The sequence below is a fragment of the Grammomys surdaster genome, unplaced genomic scaffold, assembly GCF_004785775.1.
Source record: "Grammomys surdaster isolate TR1022 unplaced genomic scaffold, NIH_TR_1.0 126271, whole genome shotgun sequence".
Taxonomy (NCBI): domain Eukaryota; kingdom Metazoa; phylum Chordata; class Mammalia; order Rodentia; family Muridae; genus Grammomys; species Grammomys surdaster.
The window spans coordinates 1312991-1336343 of record NW_021621071.1 but is presented as its reverse complement, the minus strand read 5'-3'; the positions used below and the strand labels follow the sequence as shown (position 1 = coordinate 1336343).

The following is a 23353-nucleotide window of genomic DNA, read 5'->3' as shown; positions in this document are numbered from 1 at the left end:
TTGAAAGGAGAAAAAAAGAAGGGAGTATACGGCAGGTGGAGGGTGGGCAGGTGGAGGGTCGGGCAGGTAGAAGGACTGGCGCTGTGCAGAAGCACGGAGGCGGAAAGGAGCAGTCATGAGGAGATGGCAGAATTAGTGTGCCTATGGCATCAAGTCCATATATGGGAGAAAAAAAATCAGAGTGTCTTTCCATCTGATGCAAATAACCAGTTGAATTTCACAGTAACATCCAAAATTGTAGCTTCTTCATCTAGGGGATGGAATGTTGTATGTATGAGACACAGAGTCAACTGAGAGAGCTCTTCCTGTTGAAAACAATGTGAATATCCATATTCACCAGTTTACTCTTGGAACTCAACCATACCCCTTCTCTAAAGCAAAAATAATGATTTAACTATAATAATAGACCCATAGCATATGGACCTGCTGTGCATCTGTCATCATGTGATACAGGAACTTTGAAAGCCTTTACAGTTTTCCAGAATCTCAATTCAGTTCATTTGGAAATCAAGATATAAAAACTCTCCCTCAGAAAACTTTTCAGGCATGGTGTCACATGCCTGTGATCCCAGCACTGAGGCAAAAGATCAGGAATTTAAGGCCACAGATAACTTTCTTACAGAGAAAACCCAAGAACAATCTAGGCTACAGGACACTCTGTTTATAAATAAGTAAAAATTAAAAATTAAATAAAGCAATGATCTCATGACTTACAATATACTTCAAGAAACCTACTATGAATAATGTCATAATTCTTTGTGTGTGTGTGTGTGTGTGTGTGTGTGTGTGTGTGAGAGAGAGAGAGAGAGAGAGAGAGAGAGAGAGAGAGGGAGGGAGGGAGGGAGGGAGGGAGGGGGGGGGAGAGAGAGAGAGGGATTTCTGAGACAGTATTGATATGCATCTCACACTGGCTTTAAACTCCTCATGTATCTCAAGCTGGCCTGGCTTTTTCAAGATCCACCTGCCTTGGCAACCCAAGAGCTGGGATTACAGGTGTGTTAAAAAAAAAAAAACAAAAAAAACTTTCATTTTGAAAAATTTTTTATTCGTTCATTTTAATGATTACTTCTCAGTCATGGCCATGTTCAAATGTAAAACTGATGAAAGAATACAGATTTGTTCTTCTTATAATATTCAAACTAACAGGGTTTCATTGGGATTCCGTACGTACGATAGTAATTCTTTTCTACATTTTATTTAGAAAGTGTCCTTTCGAAAGGACAGCTAAAATACCTAGTTAAAATTGTGAGCCATTTCATTCTCAGCCTAAGAATAATGTGTGATGAGAGACACACGGTGAGAGAGAAATGAAACTTGACAGATCAATAATGTCGGCCTTCAAACAAAGCAGGGGAGCTATTGCAGGAAGCAAAGCTACAAGATTAAGTCTTTGCCTGGCTGGTTTCATGTCAACTTGACACCAGTTAAAGCCATCTGAGAGGAGGAACCTCAATTGAGAAGATGCCTTCAGAAGATGAGGATGTTCACACACCGATAGGGCATTTTCTTAATTAGTGATTGATGGGGCAGGGCCCAGACCACTGTGAGTGGTACCATCCCTGGGCTGGTTGTTCCTATTAGAAAGCAGGCTGAGGAAGCCATGAGGAGCAAGCCAGTAAGCAGCATCCTCCATGGCCTCTGCACCAGCTCCTGCTTCCAGGTTCCTGCCCTGCCTGAGTTCCGGCCCTCACTGCTTTGGATGATAAACTGTTAATACGGACTGTGAGAGAAATAAAGCCTTTATTCCCAGTTTGCTTTTGGCCATGGTGTTTCATCACAGCAATAGTAACTCTTTCGGTGAAAAGGTGTAGAAAACAAAGGTTTTATCAGCCCTGTCTCTAACAGCCACACCCAGTTACAGGCCCTGGGGAGAGTAGAGCAGAGGGAGAAGCCTTAAAGAATGTTTTCTCTCTCCTAGACTAGATATTCTCACACACACACACACACACCTGAACTACATATTTACACACACACACATTATGTGCGATGTTGTACAGAATTATACATGATTTCTCCTTTATGTTTTCCATGATAGAATTCTAAGGCATAAAACATTTTTTAAAGAATTTATCACTCTTAAGAAACATAAATTACTTTTTTAAGTTTAGCAAGTTATACTATGTAAGCATAATCCCAGTCTTTGGGGGTATTTGCTGCTGAGATTTCAAGGGGCTTATGTTGCCAAGTGAGACAGTTCAGCAAGTAAAGGTACCTACCTGCTGCTTGGTTTGATGACCTAACTTCAATCCCATGTGCCGCACATGGTAGTAGAATCTAAGAACCAACTATTCAAATTGTCTTCTGAAACAGTTTGACCTATGCTTACCCTACACCCATATACACAAAATAAATCAGTAATGTAAATTTTAAAATTTAAAAACAGAGGTTAATACTGCTATGGACAGTATTTTTTAAATGAGGCTTAGGAAATTTTTAAACCAATGCCTTCAAGAATGATTAACACAGGATGGGAGGCCATACACTGCAATCCTATTGAAGGCTTTATTATGGGAGATTAGAGTTGTAAAATTTGCATGGAACATCTATTAACATACCTCAAGCTTTGAGGATGAGTTTAACAACTTAAAAGGGAATTTTAAAAAAAAACTCTTACAAGAAATGCCAAAAGCAGCTATAAATTAGTAGAAGAGAAAAATACTCTGAATTTCTTGTTTAGGGTAGAAAATATATTTTGTATTCATCTTAGAAGCATGCTACTCAGGGCTGGAGAGATGGCTCAGAGGTTAAGAGAACTTGCTGCTCTTCCAGAGGTTCTGAGTTCAATTCCCAGAAGCTATCTATGATGAAATCTGGTGCCCTCTTCTGGTGTGCAGGCATACACGCATAGCATACAGAACATTATACTAAAAATAAATCTTTTTTTTTTTTTTTTTTTTTTGTTAAAGGAAGAAACATGCTACTCAACAGCCAGGAGTATTCAAAAAAGGAATATATTTTTAAAAGAAAATCTTTTTAATCTATTAATTCTCTGAGAATCTCATACAATGTATTTTGCTTCTCTTCACCTTTCACCTTTCTCCAACTACTCCCAGATCACTTCCCACCTCCCAAGCCTGAGTGACCCACCCTGTTCCGTTTGTGTTCCCTGTATACTAATAGGTGTGAGACTATCGGCTGAAGTATGATGTACTTACCAGGGTCCCACCCTTAAAGAAAACTGACTCTCTCTCTCCTAGAACCTATCAAGTGTCCGCAGCTACTTGGTTAAAGATGCCAGCTCATGAACCCCTTCCCCTTCCATGCTAGAACGTTGACTGGCTTGTGGGAAAGGAAGTTTAAATTAAAGCTCTCCTTGCATAAGCCCCTCCTATAGGCATTAGTTTCCTCAGTTATCATTATCCACACAGAAAAATTGTATGGGGGAGGGGTGCTGAATTCAAATTAAAAATAAAGTATATGTGATGGCTTGTATATGCTTGGGCCCGGGAGTGACACTATCAGGAGGTGTGGCCTTGTTGGAGTATGTGTGTCTCTGTGGGTGTGGGCTTTAAGATCCCAGCCTGGATGTCTGAAAAGGAGTTCAGATGAAGATGTAGAACTTTCAGCTCCTCCTGCACCATGTCTACCTGGACGCTGCCATGTTTCTACCTTGGTGATAATGGACTGAACCTCTGAAGCTGTTAGCCAGCCTGCCTTGGTCACGGTGTCTGCTCACAGCAGTACACCCTAACTAAGACAGTGTGCAGCGGCTGAAGATGTAAAGCTCAGAAGGTGGAGTGCCTGCCTAGCCTCCAGAAGGCCTTGCGTGCTCTCTCTACACCAAAACAAGCACACGAAAAAGCAGAGAAAACAACCAACGATATACAGCATGGGAGATAGAGGGCAAAGAACATATGGACAAGGAAGAAAAATGCAAAACTAACTGGGCCTGTGAGAGGGCTCAGCGGATAAAGGCATTTGCTCCCAACCCTGGCCCAGGACCCACATGGTAGAAGAAAACCGACTCCTGCAAGGTATCCTCTGATTTCCACATGTGCACGTATGTGTGCACACGTATGCACACACACATATAACTGTACAGGGAAAACTAAGAACAAAGATAAAAACTTAAGAGCAGACAAAAATTTAAAAACTACAAGGAAATAACAGTCAACAATTTATAACACAAAAGGCAAAAATCCACAACCTACCTTTTGTTTGCGTCAGTGTTTGAGACAGTCTCATATAGTGCAGGCTGACTTCAACCTCCTTATACAGCCAAGCATGAACTTAAACTCCTGATCCTCCTGCAGACACAATGCCCCCAAATGCTAAGACTATAGGTATGTACCCCACCCTCAGCCCCAAAGTTCTGCTTTAAGAGCATATAATTAATAATAATAAACTAGTAACGGCAATTCAAAAACAACACCTTCATCCAACAATTCTTAAAGCTAAGATTGCCTTTCCCAAGCAAGCTTGCCAAGTAATATTCAGGCAGAAGGCAGAGTAGAAAGGCACACCCTAACTTTCTATCAGTGGCTCTGATGTCTCTAGATAATGTCCAGGCAGAAGGCAGAGTAGAAAGGCACACCCTAACTTTCTATCAGTGGCTCTGATGTCTCTAAATAATGTCCGGGCAGAAGGCAGAGTAGAAAGGCACACCCTAACTTTCTATCAGTGGCTCTAATGCCTCAGCCCCCACGCAGCTTTTCCAAGGCACTCACTGTAAAATGATGACCTAATTCTCAAAAGAAAGCAAAACACTCTCAACACCCCCAAAAATGTTACTTACATTTTCAATCAAAAATATATTCAAGCTGGGCAGTGGTGGCGCACACCTTTAACCCCAGCACTTGGGAGGCAGAGGCAGGCGGATTTCTGAGTTCGAGGCCAGCCTGGTCTACAGAGTTGGGTTCCAGGACAACCAGGACTACACAGAGAAACCCTGTCTTGAAACAAAACAGAAAATAAAAAATAAAAAACAAAAAAAAAAAAAAACAAGAAAAAAAATTCAAGCATAGAGTCCATGGCTATAATCCCAACATCTAGGAGATAGAGGCAGGAGGATTAAGAATTCAAGACCAGCCTGGACAACATAGAGAATTCAAAGCCAGCCTGGGCTACATGAGATACTAACCAAAATAATGTTCCCTGCTCCAAGTGACACACACACAAATACAACCACCACAAGCTTCAGGGAAGTTATTTTTTCCAGTCTTAGGTCATTGTTATCTTGAAAGTAGCAGACCCACCTACTGGTTACACTAGGAAACAAGAAATGGTGGTTTTGAATCTAGTTTCTGACATCCACTCTGCCCCCTACCCCTCTCTGACATCATTTTTAACTTGCCAAGAGTTCATCCCGTTAAGTGTTCATAGCTGGATTGAGATAATCACTTTCTATATATAATGCAATGAACTGCCTGCCCTTTAAAACCCTAGCATTCCTCAATAGCATTTCAGAGCTGTTAGGAAACTTCAAATCAGCCCTTCGACACCATATTATTTTACAGATGAAGGAGCCAAGCACAGAATGACTACATCATCTGCCCAAACCACTGGGCAGGAGGCCAGGCCCTAAGACTCTTTAGTATTGAGCTAATGCTTTAAAACAAAACTCAGTATGAGGACTTACTAACAAGACTGATTAGTGGGAAAACTGAAAACCTACCATTATAACACAGCTCTAGTTGTGCTTCTAAAATACTCACAAACAAACATGTGCATGCATTTGCTGTGTTCATAGAAAAACTGAAAAGGAGGAAGAGCAACTGAAGCTCTTAACACCATTTCAGATAGTCTGGTGGCCAAAGAGCCAGTCTCCATAGCTACTGGATTTTATTAGTTCATGTTAAATGTGGTAACATGAGGGAGGCTAACTGCTTTAGTTCAAGGTTAGCCTGAGAATCAGAGTGAGACCATCTCACAAACAAAATAAAATAAGTAATCTTTAAAAGTTGCTTCCCTTATGACTATCACAACCTCAGTAAAATGTGACCCATACCATACCTGTAACCCACATTCACATGCAGGAGTCCAAACAGGAGTATCAGCAGTTCATAGCCTGGGACACAAGAGACCCTGGTTTGATTTTTATCCCTTTAGTGATCGTTTTAAAAGACAGCATAACCTTTATTAGAATTGTTCTAACACATTAGAATAATTTTAAAAGGGTTTGAATTATTAGATATATTTAAATAAGTTTTGTAATCATATAGATATAAATATAGATATATAGATATCTGTTATTCAAATGTTTTTTGAGACAGGGTCTCATGTAGCTGACGGTGATCTTTAATTCCTGATCTTCCTGCTTCCATCATCCTAGAGTTGGGGATTACAGGCCTGTATCACCTATGGCATGTTTATTAAACTGGCTTTACTCATGTTAAAGAAGCATTTTCGGCAGGCCACATAGCCCTACCTGAATCATCTCTGTACCTTTAAATATTGTTATACCACATCTGGAAGGCTGGTGAAGACAATGACGAACAAGCTCATCAGATGATCCAAAAGATCTGGTGGCCAAAGAACCAGTCTCCATAGCTACTGGCTTTTATTAGTGCATGCTGGTATATAACAATTGTGTTGCATGCAACTGATCATTAAAGGAAAGTTAATTAGAGAAGTCCACAGTCAGGTATCAAGTGTGGTGACAGTGGATAGCATCACCGCAAGGGCAAGTGGACATGCACAGAGAGAAGTGGGGAGGGCAGCTTTGTGACCAGCCACGGAGGAGAATAAATCTGCTTTCCTGAGAAAGATATCAATCACTTCTACCAGTCTCTGAAATGTCCCAGCACCTCTCTTTCACACACGACCACACTTCAACATGCATTTTGGAAGAAACAGACGATACTCGAAGCACAACAGGTGACAACAGACTCTTGCAACGACAAGTCTTCAAGGTTATTTACTCTTGTGGTCATAGTTTAAAGAGTAAAGGTATCTTAAATGAGAAAACTATGTTTTCTTCCAACTTCCTTCGAATGCATGGAAAAATGGCACCCATCCTTCTAATTTTTTCACTACTCGCACAAAGATCATGTATTACCAAATCTCTAATGCTCATTTTGCCTCTCCATTCTTTACAGACTTCCCTGACCTTCTAAACTGAAGTTCACCAGGTAGCCCAGAAGCTGGCCTCAACCTTCAAGTGCTGGGATTACATGACTCTGACCAGTTTCTGGGCTATCTTTACTCTCTTCTCTTTTAAACTACTGTTTTCATGCAGGTATTTTCAGTCCTTGGCACCAGCCTAAAACTTGTATTTGGAAAAAAAAAATCATGTATCAGGGACTGGAAAGATGGCTCAGTGGTTAAGAGCACTTCAGGATCTCTTCCAGAGGTCCTTCCTGAGTTCAATTGCCTATGACCACATGGTGCCTTACAACCATTTATAACAAGTTCTGATACGCTCGTCTGGCATGCAAATAGAGCACTCATATACATACAATAAATAATAATTGAAAAAATACATCAAAGCCATGCCTGGTGGTGAACACCTTTAATCCCAGTACTTGGGAGACAGAGGCAGGAGAGATCTGTGAGTTTGATGCTAGCCTTGATCGAGTCCAAGATAGCTAGAGATACACAGAAAGACTGTCTTGGAGTTAAAAAAGAAAAAAAGAAAGAAAAGAAAAGAAAAACAAAACAAAACATACATCAAAAGGCCTACAGCAAGAATTCAAAATCTTTCTTTTAAAGACTTACTTTTATTTTTAATTGTTTGTGTGTGTAGGAGGCCCAAAGTTCAAACGGTTTTGGATCATCTGGAATTGAAGTTACAGGCCGTAATAAGCTGCCTGACTTGGGTGCTGGAAACCATACTCAGTTCCTATGGCAGAACACAGTCCTTTAAGCTTCTGGGACCCAGGTTTAAAATCTTTAAGATGAATCAGAACCACTTTCACTATCTACGCTGGTTCCCCATGCATGTCTATCAAGAGACCTGGAGGATACTGATCTAAATTTAGTAACCTTAGAAAGGACCTCTGGAAGGCACTGGAATGTTTTGGCTGTTGAGAAGATGAGTGTTCCAAACAGAGAAGAATTGACTTGTCTGACCAATCTGACCTAGCCTGAGCTAGAGATGGGAGAGCCGAGCTGACTAGTTGAAGGTGGAAGAATATTTGACTGGTCATAAAGATTCCGACGAGGCTAACCAGGTCCTCAGTGCACACTGTAGGGATAGGCAGAACGTCTTAGGGCTTTTGAGAGATGAGTCCCATCCAGGCTTCAAATGGGGTACAGATTCTTCCTAGAGGCAGGGAGCAGGTGGCAGGGACCCCTCCTGTATTTGGTGGCCACTAGAAGGACCCTATCCAGGACTACTGTTGGATGGCTGTAATGTCTATGGGAATGCTGGTATGGCTGAGCCCCTACCTCCTGGAGTTGTGAAGGGCTTTGAGCACTGGACTAGGAATAATCTAGGCAGCTTTCCTCAGACTTTCCCTGAATGCAGCTTCAATCTGCCCTTGACAAGTCCAGAGGCAGTCCACTCCATTGTCTATGATCCCTGTTAACAGCTCTCTATGAACTTGTTCCTAGATGTGCAGCAAGCATCTAGGCCTTGCTCTGCAGCCTATTGCAATCAGGGATGGCCAAAACATGGCAAAGGTGTAATCAGTATGACAGAGGGCCAAAAAAGGTCTGGTGTGCTTTCTGACCAAGGTCTGTCAGTCACTGGACAGAATCTTATAGAAACAAGGCCAGGAAATCAGATGCAACTGCAGCAGCCAGGTACTATTTGAGCTGCAAATACCTTCCCACAACTGACAGGGAGCTACTGCTTGATGTGTGTGTGGTCTTACGCAGCTTGGAGGACACCAACAGGCAACTTATACCAATGAGCTATAACTGATTTTCGTAGTAGGGATGCAGGGCAGGCAGGGAGCAGTCCAGATAGTTCATTACCAGGGGGAAGGCTTCCCCTCCTCACAGCACTGTTCCTCACACACCTCCAGTATCAGTGTGCCAGCATCTCCCACACGTGTATCTTGATCTCTGGATGTTCACGCCAGAGTTTGAAGTGGAGGACATGCAAGTGCTCCTCCAGGCACAGCAAGCTACAGGATATGCTGGTCCCTGAACATATGCTCACTCAAAAACAGCTAAGGGTCTAACCAGCCTGGAAGGCCATGAAGGGTACCCCAGCAACACACCAGCTCCACACCAAGGCAGTTCACAGGTACAATATAAACATGGGCTCGTGAACCCAGGAAATCTTAAAACAGTAATCACAACTCTTAAGGTGGGCTTGGCAATACACATCTGCAATATCAGACGAGTCAGAGGCAAGAACTCAAGGTAGCCAGGGGTAAGGTACACATCTTTAAACACAGCACTTTGGAGGCCGAGACAGCTTCCTGGGCAAGCTGGTCTACACATCAAGTTCTAGGCCAGCTAGGACTACATAGTAACTAACACCCTGTCACCCTTCTACCCACTCCTCAAAAAAAGTCAAAGTCACCCTTGACTACATGAAAAATCTGTGAGCAGCCTGGTCTACTGGGGTACATGTTATCTTGCTTTGGTGCCTAGGAGCTAGGTGTCAGAAGGTAGACAGAACTCTTATTAAATTCTTAGATGGTCTCATGCCTCTGACGATCTAATCCTTTCCCTCAATATTAACTCTCTGATACCCATTCTTTTAACACATATCTCCCAGGTACAGTGAATTCTTTCAGTTCCTAGCAAAGAAAAAGTTCCTGCCAGAAATACGTTTTTTTTCCCCCTTCAGTTCATGTCAGTTTCTTTGGATCCCTTCATCCCTTGGGTCAGCAAATCCTTACGGCATCTTATACTCCTTCCTATTAGGAATTTCCACAACAGAGATTACAAAGTCAAAAGGCCGAGAAAGGACTGCAGTGGTTTAGTGCCGGCCTGTGCCAGAGTGTGCCACAATAGTTCCTGACCATTCTGACTTACAGAAACAAATCCCTGTTTCAAAAAGTAACAAATAAATTGGTAAAAACAGATATAAAACAAAAATAGAAAGGTACTATAGACATTTTCATTATCTTTTAATCCTTAGAAATGAGGACACATCATTAAACTCAACCATTTGGAAGTTTTAGGGGAAGATGACACCTTCAGAAGGTAGAATGACACCACAGACTCCTCTGTACCCATGTCTGTTTATCATTATTGCCTGAACTTAGTGGACTACTGACAGTCAAATCCCAGGCAGTTAGGGATAATGTGACCTTAAGTCTAAGGGGGTTGTTGTCTGGGTTTTGTTAGCTTTCAAGTAGGTCTGAGACAGCTAAAGCTAACCTGCACCCTGCTGTCCTGCCACACATGACTTGGAGCTTCTCATCTTCCTCGTCTACCTCCTTATGCAGGCACGCATGCGCCGCAGGCCTGGTTTCTGCAGCGCTGAGGACTGAACAGGGCTTCCGGCATGCACTCCACCAACTCATCAGCAACCCCAACCTACATTCTATCTAACGTTCCTAGGATAAAATTCAACTGCCATGTACGACTGCATTAGAGTGCACTCACATGGGGTAGCTGCTTGGATTTATACTGAGCCACAGACAATCAACACTTATATAACACTAGTTATATTTAACCAGTAATTAACATGCAAACTTCTGCAAACTGTTCTGCACAATCTGACAATATTTAAAATGGAAAGAATTCATTCACTAACTTATTTCTCCAAAGTACACTGCCAGATCAGCATAGCATCAACCTCAACAGGAAGCAACTAACAATGCAATATCAGGTTATAATTTTAACTAATACGGCAGAATTGATATCCATACAGAGGTTACCTCGAGCCAGACATAAAGATGCAGACCTATAACCGGTCTTATCAGCACCTGGGGGAGGGGGGACAGGAGAATCAGTTCAAGGCTATACAACAAGTTGAGACCAGCCAGGTGTATATGGGACCCTGCTTACAAGACACGACAAAACAAAACACAAAGTCACCTCCATGCAGAGTAGCTAACATTTTGTTTTGTTTGCTGAGACAGGTTTTATGTGACCAGGATGGCCTCGGTGATTCCTGACACTCTTCTCTCTACCCCTGAATGTGCTATTACAGGCAAGACCCACCATGCCCAGCCAGACTTTTCAGTTCTAGAGACTATTCAAGCTGCCAGTGCACAAAGGAAATTTGAAACTACTCTTTTCTCATCAACTAGTAAGTGACACAAGAATGTTTTCTTCCTCTAATCACTGTTTATGTTTGACTAAAACAGACAATTATCGTTTTGTTTTGTAAGTAACAGTGGTTTGGTTTAGAATGAGGTTGGTTTTTTTTCCCCAAAAAAATCAAACTAATTCCCAAAAGACCTAATTTACCACACAGAATATATGTTAAAATAAACAATGAGGTCAAAAGCACTAAAATAAGATTGATAGAAAGTCTGGGCACAGTGGCATATATATGCACATGTACCTTGGAAGGTAGTGGTCAGGCTTGGCTATTAGCAAGTTCAAGGCCAGCCTGGATTAAATAGGACCCTATGTTGGGGTAAGGGGAACCAGGGGCCCTAGATATGTTTTTGAACAATGTTATTACTGAAGTAAATACAAGATAACTTTGAACTCACTGATCACCTCCTACACATAAGTTCTGGTTGATCTATTTAAAAGCTAGTCATATCTGTTCTTTGGTCGCAAGCCATAAACAGGTCTGATATATGACTTCTAGTTTTCCCAAGTGTCATGCTGAAACACAAAACCAGCTTATTACAAGAGATGGAACAATGTTTAAGAATAAAATTGTTCACTGGGCCATTTCATCTGCCCTTGTGACAGTCTAATATAACAACAAGGCTCAGGAAAGCTGTGTGGCAAAATAAACAGAACATGGCCCCAGAACAAACTAGATCATGGTTCAACTCCTCACTTGACCCTTCAGCAGCTACATGACCAAGTGCTCACATGGAGTTTACAAAAACGCAAGGAAGTCCATTTGTTTTGGCGATGTCATTTACTCCAAAATTCTTATAAGAATCATGCTCTATACCACATTTCCTGAATGGATTCTAATCTCTAAAAAATTCTTCCTCAAATGAATCCTAAAAGCCACCTGTTCCCATGTGCTTTCTTACTAAGACCTAGAGTAACTAAGTCAAGGTCACTCGTCATCTAGAAAGATAATGCACTCCTGACAGGATCCTTATCTTCCTTGTATGTCTGTTCAAAGGCACTGTTTCCTAGTGTATTTGAAATAATAGAACCCTTGGGCTTATCACAGAGGTCTCAAAGAGTAACCCCAGTCTTCCTTAAGGATTGTGCTCACACCTTTGCTGCTATAAACTCATCCTAACAATTTAGTTCTATATATTAAATGTTTAAATGTTATAAATGATGTATATTTTAAATTATAGTTAAAATCTACCTGATTCTATGTATTTATTATATCTTCCTGAATGTTTTTTTCTAAGAAACTATTAACCTTGTTTTAACTTGAACTAGAAAAGATAAATGTGCTTCTCATTCATTAAGTATGGCACACAGTTATAATAAACTTAATGGACTACCCAGCTTCCCACAAGTGCAAATTCACATCCATACTTAAGCTGAAAATCTATTAATAGTCAAAGCTTAAAATGCAAGATCTAATCTTATTTCAAAAGAGTCTTATATAATTTTATCACTGATATTCTATTTCCGAAAAGAATTCCTTCAGATTTAACGAAGATTTAGAATGGCTTTTTAACTTGGCTATAAAAGAAAAGTGTGTAGTTGAATACCTACCTAGCTCTGGCCTTGATGTTCCTTGGTTTTAGTTCTAGGTATAAATTACTACAACCAAAGTACTCATTATTTTTAATTTATAATGTAAGTAAACAAGATACTTAATTACACTTCCATATACCAACTCAAAAAAAGGTCTCTGAAAAAACAACACAACTTCTACTGTTCAAATTAAGAATAGCTACCAAAAATAAGCAACAATGGAGATGATTTATACTGAAAATCTATTCCTAAAAGAAATTCTGATCAATCCTAAAGTTAGAAAAAGTTTAGTGACTTTTTTTCCATTGTATTACTATTTTATGTGTGACTTGGGTGTCAGAGCAGCAAGGTATTTGTCAGAGGTCAACTTTCGGGAGTCATTTCTCTCTCTCCACTGTTGTGTCCTAGGGATCAAACCCAAGCGGGCAGACTTACACAGTGGACTCTTTTATTCACTGGGCCATTTCATTTGCCCTTGTGAATATTTTGGCAAGGATGTATCTCCTACATCTAATTAAAATCACAAAATGACTAATTTCAGTTGAAAAGTTTGAAGCAACTACTCTCGTGAGTTACAACATTCTACAAAATAACCAATCAGTAATACCTTACTATTTAACATACTGAATAAATCAAGCAACCACGATTAAATCTGTAGGTTCAAAGCAGTTTTTCCTCAGAAATGATAAGTCTATTTGGTTTTGGTGACCCTGGGGATTAAACCCAGACTTCACATGTGCTTTGGAACCAATAAACCCACTGAGCCGACGTTTTGGGGGGTTTTTTGGTTTTGGTTTGGTTTTTTTGCTTTCTTTAATTCCGGTATTTTTTCTCCAAAGAGAAAATGAAAGTTAGGCAGGGATACAGATGCCAAGTAAAACTGTCTGTCATTTAAAGGGCCTACAGCCCCAGTAGCTAGTTACCTCCCACTTAACCTAAAACAAAGCCAGTTAAAGGACAGAGTCTACTGACTGCTCTGATCTCCAACGCTCCATCATCCACAACTCCTGCTCGAAGGAAAATCTGGGGGAGGACATCCAGCCCTGGCAAACTCTGGGTCAACCAACAGTCACCACACATCTAATGGAAAACTAAGCATGTGACAAAAACCGACCAAGGGGGACAGTTGTGGATGCTAGTACAACTTAAATAGAAAACAAAATTTGTTGAGGGGAGTGGGGGAGAAATGCTAGGAATGGAGGCAAAGGGGAGCCTCTAAATGTCTAAAGACAGAATAAGAATCACAAGTAGGAAAGTAAAAATAAGACAAGCAGAATCATTCTAAGAAAATCCTACAAACAAGCAGGGAAATGAAGACAGAACATCACCTAGGACGCAGTAGACAGACATTTCAGAAAGTTGGAAAATACCTATAATTCCGACTGTAGTGGCAACTGTGTATAATATTACTCCTTTCTCAGGATGTGGTGGTTTGAAAACACAAGTCTATAGTCAAGCTCTCTGATTTCCAGGCAAGAGGCAGGGAAGAGAGCTGGATATAGGATGTGTCACCACCAAAACAACCGCCCTTCGATGTAAACTCATTCCCCAGGTAAAAGATCTTGGCACCTGGGAGTCTGTTAGCTTGAGCCTCACAGAAAATGTCTCAATAGGGTCCCTGTTGCTATCTGTGAAAGGGGGAAAGGCTGTAAATTGTGCCTATGGCCAGAGCAGCAGCTAGATTCTAACATTATATTCTTACAAAAAGGTAACAGTCATCCTTAACTGTAAAGTGAATTCAAGGAAAGTGTGGGCTACATAATTCCCTGTCTCAGAAAGAACAAAAGTGAGCGGAGGACGGGGCTCAATAGGAAAGAACACTTGCTGAGCAAGCATAAGAACCTAAATTTGTATCCTCAGCACCCAAAAAAGCCAGATGGTGTGGCCAGTAATCCCAGGGTTGAAGGGCCCTGAGACAGGAAGATCACTGGGAACTGCTAGCTAGCCAGACTAACATGAAAAATAGCAAGATCCAGGTTCAGTGACACCCTGTCTCAAGGGCAAAAGTTGAAGAGCAATAATTCAGGACTCCTAACACTCATCCTCTAGACATGGGGACACACACACACCACACACCACACACCACACACCACACACCACACACCACACACACACCAGAGAATGTATACTTTCACACTTTCACAAGACTATAGGGGCAAAAGGAAGTTATGCTATCCAATTAAAGAGTTTTAAAATGAGGGCTGGACATGCTGGCTCATTCCTAGCACTGAAGAGGCTGGGGGCAGAAGGACTGCTGTAAATTTGGGGTTGGCTGGGCTAAGCCTGGGCTACAGTGTGAGACCCTGTCTGGAAACAAACAAAACAGTATAACAGAAGAAAGTTATAGGAAGAGACCTAAAAGGCAAACTGCCTCCTCTAGAGGCTGCCGGCTCAGACTGAGAGCACAGTAGAACGGGCAATGGCGGGAGAGAGGAGGCAGTGTGGAGAAGACGAGGGGGACAAGGAAAAAGAAGGGAAACAAAGCCCTACCCAAACTTTTACAAAATTCAACAGTCAGAACCTTGGTATTATCAACTGTTATTTTTTTTTTAATAACTCAGGAGCTACATAATAAAATCTACAGAAAAGGAATCATACTCTCTGCATACTACCTGACCCAGACTTAAATGATATTTACATAGTCATAGTATCAACATTACTTGCTTTTATCATTTGTAAACAACAAAATGTGTTTATATAGGAAATACAAAGCACCCATAATTAGGAGGAGAAATAAAGAAAAAAGGAAAAATTTCAGGGATGTCTTCATTTGGGCTCAGCTAACTGGTAGCTTTCTCGCTGTTTGGAGGAAGATTTTAAATATGAAACTGATAGAACTAAGACTGGGCCAAGACTCCACAGCAGTTAGACATGGTGGCACATGAACAAAGGATCACATGAGGTTCAGGGCCTGCCTAGACTACACAGTGAGCTAGCTCCAGGCCAGCCACAGCTCAACAAAGAGATCCTGTATCAAAAGGAAAAATATCATAAAAATCCAACAGAAACTATGATCCTTACAAAAACAATACAAATTTCCTTCACTCCACATACATAAACAACCTCCTATGAACCCCCATCTATTCCCTAACAGAAGGAAAAGCTCTTTAACTAAAGATAGTGATTCTCTGTAGCTTAAAATGCCTTTTCTACAGGTTCACTCTGTCTTTAAGGTAGTGTCTCTACTACCCCAGGGGACATTTAGCAATGTCTTGAAACATTTTCTAGCTGTTACAATTATGAGAAGTATTCCTGGAATCTAGTGGGTACCGGGATGGGGTAATCCCTTCTCTAACAACAGGAACTCATAACCAAAACATTACCTAGCTGAAATACTGTGTGCCAAGTTGGGAAATTCTGTTTTAAGAGAACTCTTCTAGTTTTAGTTTTGCTCTCTTCCTAGTTCTTATGGTAATGTCTGCATACAAGATAAAACTTTCATGGGCATGGATACCCTCAGTATTCATCTAAATGCAGACTCGAGGACTATCCTCTGCATCCTCACAGGCATCTCAGGTTGGCCACTGGCTCTCACAGAGTTCACGACACAGACTCTGTATGATGTATCAGCAGCATCTCAGCATCACCATTCTTACAGCTATTCTTAGGATCTCAAACACTTCATCTACTCAATGGCTTACAGCTGTGACACCATTCGCTGCTTAACCCCAAATTTTCAGTAGCTTCAGACAAAATTACAGTCCACTGTGGCATGTTCCTGTTTGGTGCACACCTTTCTTCCATCTGGAACCTGTTTGTTTACTTAGAGAGCAGGTGTGTGTTAATGTGGTGTGGGGGTGGGGTGCCGAGTTCTAGGGGTGTGTGCAGGCGCCCAGGGATATACTCTTGTGTGGAGGCCAGAGAGTAACCTTGAGTGTTATTCCTTATGCACTGTCACCTGGTTTTTCTGAGACAGTGTATCTGAGCCCTGGGGCTTCCTGCTTAGGTGAGGCTAGCTGAGCAGTGAGCCCAGGAGTCACCTGTACCCTACCTCAGGGCCTCACGCTTGCAGAAGCAGGAACTAGCTAAGTAGCAAGACCCAGCAAGCAAGCTCTTTCCCAACTTGGCTATCTCCAGAACAGCCTACCCTACCTTAGAGACTCTAGATCCCCTGAACCTATGTCTACTACCCCATAAGACCTCCAGCCTTCAGACTTGACGCTACAACTGGAAGAAAAGGGAAAGAAAGAGCACCCACTTCTCCGTCACTGCAATCCAGCAGTGACAGCACAGCACATCCACCACACCCACCTGCTGATGGGGAGGAAGACGACTGTGGGAAGCAGTGAACTGCACCTGCCCTTCCTACCTGTCTCCAGTATGGTCTCACCCCTCCTAACAGCAGCCTTGGCACAGGCTAGCTAGCTCTTGCTGCTAATTTCTGTTCATTTCAGTTTCTAGTAACAAATTCCTACATCTCTTTTCTGCAAAGCAAAAACTGAGAAACCCACAGGGTTCTATGCCTGGCCTCTACACACTTTCCCTTTCAGCCTGTCAGTTCAGCCTACATACGCATTTTCTTCCCCTGTGGCCACTCCTGGTCAGCCAGAGACAATAAGAAGTTCTGGCTCACAGGCTGGCACCAAGCCAATGTCACTCTGTTTCTTTCCCTGTCTAAAACGATAGTGATAAGAGACTCCATTACTGCCAATATTTGCATCCACATAGCACGATTACAGAAGCCACACCACACTGCGCAGTGCTGTTTTTCTCAGCTTCTCAACTGTTCATCTTCAACAGTAGAGTAGCCACAAGATATACAAGTATACACTTAGCACACCTGGTTTCTTCCAGTCCCCAGTTCTCACTTGAACAATGGACCCATGCCCTCTGATCACCAGCTTCCCACCTCATCATTCCTGCTCCAAACACTGCTGACAGCAGTCCTCTCTCCCAGAGGGGTGGCACTCCCACTGGAGATTCCGTGACTTAGAACGGCCTTGGATTCTTTTCAAGAAACAATGAAATCTGATAAACTACTGCTCATGTGCAGGCTTTGGCAGAGAAGTTCAATCTCCTGGCCATGTGTAACAAGCTGGACAGAGGCCTACATTTACAGTCCCAGGGCTGGGAAAGGAGATTAGGATCATACCTGACCACTGGCCAGCTAGCCAGTCTAGCCTACTTAGCTAGCACAACACTGCCATGTATGCACAGGTACATACAAATACGCCTGTACACACAAGCATATGCAGAGAGAAATGCTGGAGAAGCCTACTGGTCAGCTCCAGAACTACTGAATTCTAGAATAAAACAGAAGGTCAACATCTTCATGGTTTACACTCATCCAGATCTCTACAAACAGAGAATGTTATAGTAATGTGAAAACTCCTCAGCTTTTTTTGTCTGTCTGCTTCAAAAACAATGGACAGAAAAGTATGATGATAAAGATAATTTTTTAAAAATAAATTCTAGGGGCTGGAGGGATGGCTCAGCAGTTACAATACTTGCTGCTCTTTCAGGACTCAAGTTTGGTTCACAACACGCTTATGAGGTGACTCACCCCAGCCTTCCAGATCAAGGGCACTGATACCCTCTTTTGGTCTCCATGGGCACCTGCACTCATGTGCATGAACCTACACACTGACACTCATATACACTTAATTAAACAATTTTTTAAACAATTTTACAAGAGTGCTCGCTTCGGCAGCACATATACTAAAAATTTTACAAGAAAGAAAAGCCTAAAGAGTCAGATTTTCTGCTACTTTTGATTAAAATAGAAGATCTGTGGTAAGCAGTCTTTCTATCATTTCAAAACTCAAAGTCTATCTCAAACATTTTATATGCATCAGAGTGCTGCATGGATCGTGAAAGTTACAAAGGACTCACAGGAATAACAAAGCTTTGAGAGTCATAAAGAGCAAACAGGTACTGGAGCTTCATGATTCTGAGGAATCCAGCCTTCCTTGTAATCTGTGACAAGGGTCAGTGATACAGTTAAGATTCACTTCTATAAGAAAACACTAAGTTTTACATGACGAAAAACTACCTTTGGGGCATGAATGGGCATTCCTGTAATAACAAGACCACACTGGAGAATCAGGAATTCAGTGTCAAATCTGACTACATGGAGAATTTAAGAGGAGATAGACACAGACAGAAAAAGCACAAACTATGAATCTGAAAGAATATTACCATGGGTCAATTAGGTAAAGAATGTAAATATGAGAACTCAGGAAAACTAGCCTAGGTAGTCCACTAGTAGTTCACTTACCTAGTACATGCAAGGCTCTAAGTTCAAATTAATAATACCTGAACCAAAACAGTATTTGAAGATCTAGATGCAAAGAAAACATTTCACCTCATTTTATAATAGTTGGAATCTCTCCACACACTAAATACTGAGGTAGGCAGATGAAAACACACACAATTGCATTCTCCAAACCACCGAGTAAGCTAAGGACAGTATCCCACTCTACAAATGAGAAAGCCAAGGCCGGTAACTTGCTGAAGGAACTATTACTTGTTTAAGATATACTCAAACCTCCTTCTGTAACTGTATTGCCATTCCTAAAAACTGAACTACTCTGTATTTTCACTTTTTGTTTGGTTTGGTTTTTCTTTATCTTTTCTTTTTTTTTTTTTTTTTTTTTTTTTGGTTTTTCAAGACAGGGTTTCTCTGTATAGTCCTGGCTGTCCTAGAACTCACTCTGTAGACCAGGCTGGCCTCGAACTCAAAAATTCGCCTGTCTCTGCCTCCCAAGTGCTGGGATTAAAGGTGTGCGCCACCACCGCCTGGCCGTGGTTTGGTTTTTCAAGACAGAGTTTCTCTGTGTAGCCCAGGCTGTCCAGGAACTCTGTAGACGAGGCTGGCCTTGCACTCAGGCCTGCCTCTGCCTCCCAAGCGCTGGGATTGAAAGCATGTGACACCGAGCCTGACTGTATTTTCACTTTTTTTTTTTTTTTAAACAAAACATACAGACTTTTTATATCTTGGGGGAGGTAAGCACTGGGATGGGAGAAGAAAAGTTCTTCCTAATATAACAGAAGATAAAAACAATTGTGCTTATTGTGACATTGTTTAAGGTTTGTTTTGTTGACTGAAACTTGACTGTTTTGTTTTGTTAAACTACATCCATTCCCAACATGATTTTTAACTTCTTTTTTCTTTCCTTCTTTTTGTTTTTGCCTTGAACTCAGAGATTCACCTACCTCTGACTCCAAGTGCTGGGTGGGATCAAAGACTTAAACAAACGGCCACCAGAAAGTTCTCTCTACTCTAAATTGCTCAGGCTGCTCTCTCGTTTTGCATTTATTCACTAATTTATAGGGGATGGGTCACAGAGGCTGTGTAGTGTGATCAGAGGACAACTTAAAGGAGCTGGGAGTCTCCTCCCACCAGAGATCAAACCCAAAATGCCAGGTCATGAGGCTGGCAAAGCCATCCTGTCAGCATGTTCAGGCTGATCTTGAAGTCACTCTACAGATCATGTTGGCTTTGACCTTGTGATCCCCTTGTCTCAGACTCCCAAATAGCTGGGTTACAGGCCTGTATCACCAGGTCCAATTTGGTTCATTCAGTCTTACACACGCTCTGAATACACCAGATTACCTTCAAATACACGAAAGCCTACCAAAGCCTACCATAAAAATCCCCTTCACCAAGGAGGTTCCCATATTAAACAGCTTCTTCCCTTTATCACCTCACTACTTGTATCTACTTTTGAGTGGCACTACCTACTCCATGTGTTCTCCAGTCACATTTGTGAACTACAGGTTTTTTTCCCATATAGTAACTGATAAACAATGTGGATGGTCTGCTATTCTGGAGAGTTTTCACTGACTGGTAGGCAAAATGCATTATTGCTATTGGGGAGAGTGTGCATCACCTAGAACTATTACACAGGTAAACTTGGAAGTATGGAGTTCCAGGTTAAGGACTTCTTCCTGATGACATGTCAGATTCACAATGTGTTCCAAGGAAAAAAAAAAACAAACCTCCCTATGATTGTATCTTCTAGAGTCTGTCTGACTGCATGCTTTTGTGAGAGTGTACGGAAGAGACTAAGGTAGAAGGAGAAACCTAAAACCTCTGCTAGTACACACTGCCAGGAAATCTGCAGGAAGCTCACTTATTTACCTGGGGTCCCATGCGCAGGGAGCCTCCTTCAACCACAGTGCTGCAGTTCAGGACTTCTCGCCAGCCCCGTGAGCTCAGCCACCTACACTCAATGGCTCTCCCAGGTCGGTGGCGGTTTTGTTTGGTTAGCTTTTTTGTTTTGTGTTTTTGAGACAGGATCTCAAGGCTAGCTGTAAATTCAAGGTAACCCTCCTCCCTCTATCTCCCAAAAGCAGGATCACCAGCAAACACCACACCCAACACCGCAGAAGCTCTAGGCTGCACTGACGTCTCATTTACAGATCCTATCTTAAGAATAAGGTATGATCTTCTCTTATAAGTTTGATTGCCTGGCCTCCCAAGATTATTGTTATTGTTTTTTTAACTGTCTGGCAAGCCGAGATTATTGTTATTCATGTTTACAGCTTTGGATATAAGAATAACAAAACATGACACTTCGAGTATTGCTGTAAGGCAAAAGTTTTCAAGAATAATATTACAAAACATCTAAATATCAATTTTTTGTCTAAGTTATCTATCGTTGATGGATTAGAAATTACCCAAACCAGGTTGAAGTATACTAGGACCACTCAATGCTTAGCTAAAATCTTGCAATTTGTCCTTTAAAAACAAAGATCTTTGTGTCAAGGCACATTCTATAAGTGACCATTGTTAAGTTGAAAGAAAACGTCATTTCAAAGGATTGCATAGCTATCTCAAAGTGCATTTTTAACTCTCAACTAAAAAATGAGTTCAGAAGTAAAAACCATTTTACCAAATATCTAAATCCTATGAATGTGTTAAGAAACATTTCCCAGCTCCAAAAAATGTAACAAAACCCAGGCATAGTGGAATATATGTGGCAGTCAGGAGGCTGAGGCAGGAGGATTTTGCCAAGTTCCAAGGCCAGCCTTAGCTACATAATGAATACCATGGCCAGCTTGGCAACACAGCACAACCCTATCTCAGAAAACAAAAGCAAGCAAATAAAAATTACAATTCTAAATGCAAAGACCGTTTGAACAGATCAGACATCCAGTAATGATCGCAACTCAATGCAAGAAGCAAACCATGTCCAGTTTTAATTAAACAAACATTTCTAGGCACCTCTGTTGATCTCTGAGACTCAAACTGTTCACATGGAATTTGACCGCAACAACTTAATCTCCATAATTAAAGAGCTTTAGGAAGGTCTTAAATTTCATCTATTTTCTTTGCTAACACTTTGAACAAGCACACTGCAGTCATCCTTGCTACCAAAAGAAAGAGTACATACTTGCTACCAAAAGAAAGAGTAACGCGTTAGAAATTAGTTGGACTTTTAATAAGAGTGCATTTTAAATTGCAAGACCTTTTCCTTCCTTCTCCAATCCGTTTTTATAAAACTAGCATTTTAATAATCTCACTGCAAAACAGGTTCTAGCAAGCATACCGAATCAGTCTCTCCGCATGATCAAATTTAGACGAAACCCCAAGGGAAGAGAAAGCAATTTACCTATACCTCAATTGTTCTCTGGAATCCTTCAAGAAGCAAAAACTGTTTTAAATGGTTATCTTGAAAGACCTTTTATTGCACTAATTTGTGGCTGCACTAATTTGAGGTTGTTTACAGTGAAATTACTTTTAAGAAAATCCTGCTACCCAAGGTATTCTAATACTACTGTAACTTAAGTCTTCCAGCAGCAAAAAGGCAAAAACTTCATTAAGTTATTGAAAGCAGATATGCTATCATCAGATAAGTTTTCCCATCTGTTTAGAGGGGAACCCAAGTTACTTATTTCAGCCGGCATTTAGTTAAAATGAAATTAGGTTATGTTTCACGACGCAGATGTCGCTCACAAAGAAGTGTTAAATGACTTTTAGTGAATGGAAAATCTGCATCTACTGTTGCTTCGCATCAGGCGGTCTTGAGTGGGTTGCTCAATGAAGCAAAAGCATACTTCATATGAAACTCCCTGGAACCCGATTACACTCTCCATAGCGTAGCAGCAAACAAAAACGTAAAAGTGCAACGAAGACACCGCCTTTTCTCCAGGGTGGCAAGAAGGCCAACGGGGCTGAGGTTTAAGGAACACCGCGACAGTCTCTGCAAAGGCGGGTGCGGTCTGCCTGCGAGCGGGACAACCACTTCAAGGGCTGTCAAAGGAAAAACCCCAAGCATTGCCTTAAAACCACCCGGAGCGACAAAGCGCCAGGTCTTACACGGGGGCTTCCGGAGAGCCCCAGCGTCGCCCTGTCAAACTTCGGGAGGGGCAGACACTCGGGATCCGGAACGCCGAGCTGCCCCCCCAATCCCAGGTCCCCGCTGGGCTTTGTACCGCTGCAGACGCACCTATCGCGGGCCCCCAAAAAACACGCCACCCCCGCCAGCCCTGCCAATCTCCCTCTCTAAAGGGACAAAGGAGAGGCAGGAGAGGAACTCGCGGCGCGGGGTACCCAGGAGTGCCCACAGCCCGAGCTCGGAACGTGGGACTGAGGGACTACAGTCACCCCAAAGGCACCACTCCGCTGCCCCCCCAACGCCGGACTGAGCACCACTCACCGATGCGGAGCCCCAGAGGAGGCGGCCCGCAGGGAGCAGGCTTCCGCGGGATCACAGTGACGCCGGAGTCCGGGGCCCTAGTGTCCGCTGGGACCCCCAACTTC

General features: G+C 41.9%; 1 protein-coding gene across 2 annotated transcripts in view; it reads right to left on the bottom strand.

The window, feature by feature from the left end:
* Nucleotides 1-23353, bottom strand: part of Osbpl8 (oxysterol binding protein like 8) — a 134906-nt gene extending 111553 nt beyond the window's left edge. For both annotated transcript variants that reach the window (XM_028759031.1, XM_028759032.1), the window contains exon 1: nucleotides 23250-23353. The gene's annotated coding sequence lies outside the window, so the exon portion shown is untranslated. The remainder of the gene's footprint in view (nucleotides 1-23249) is intronic.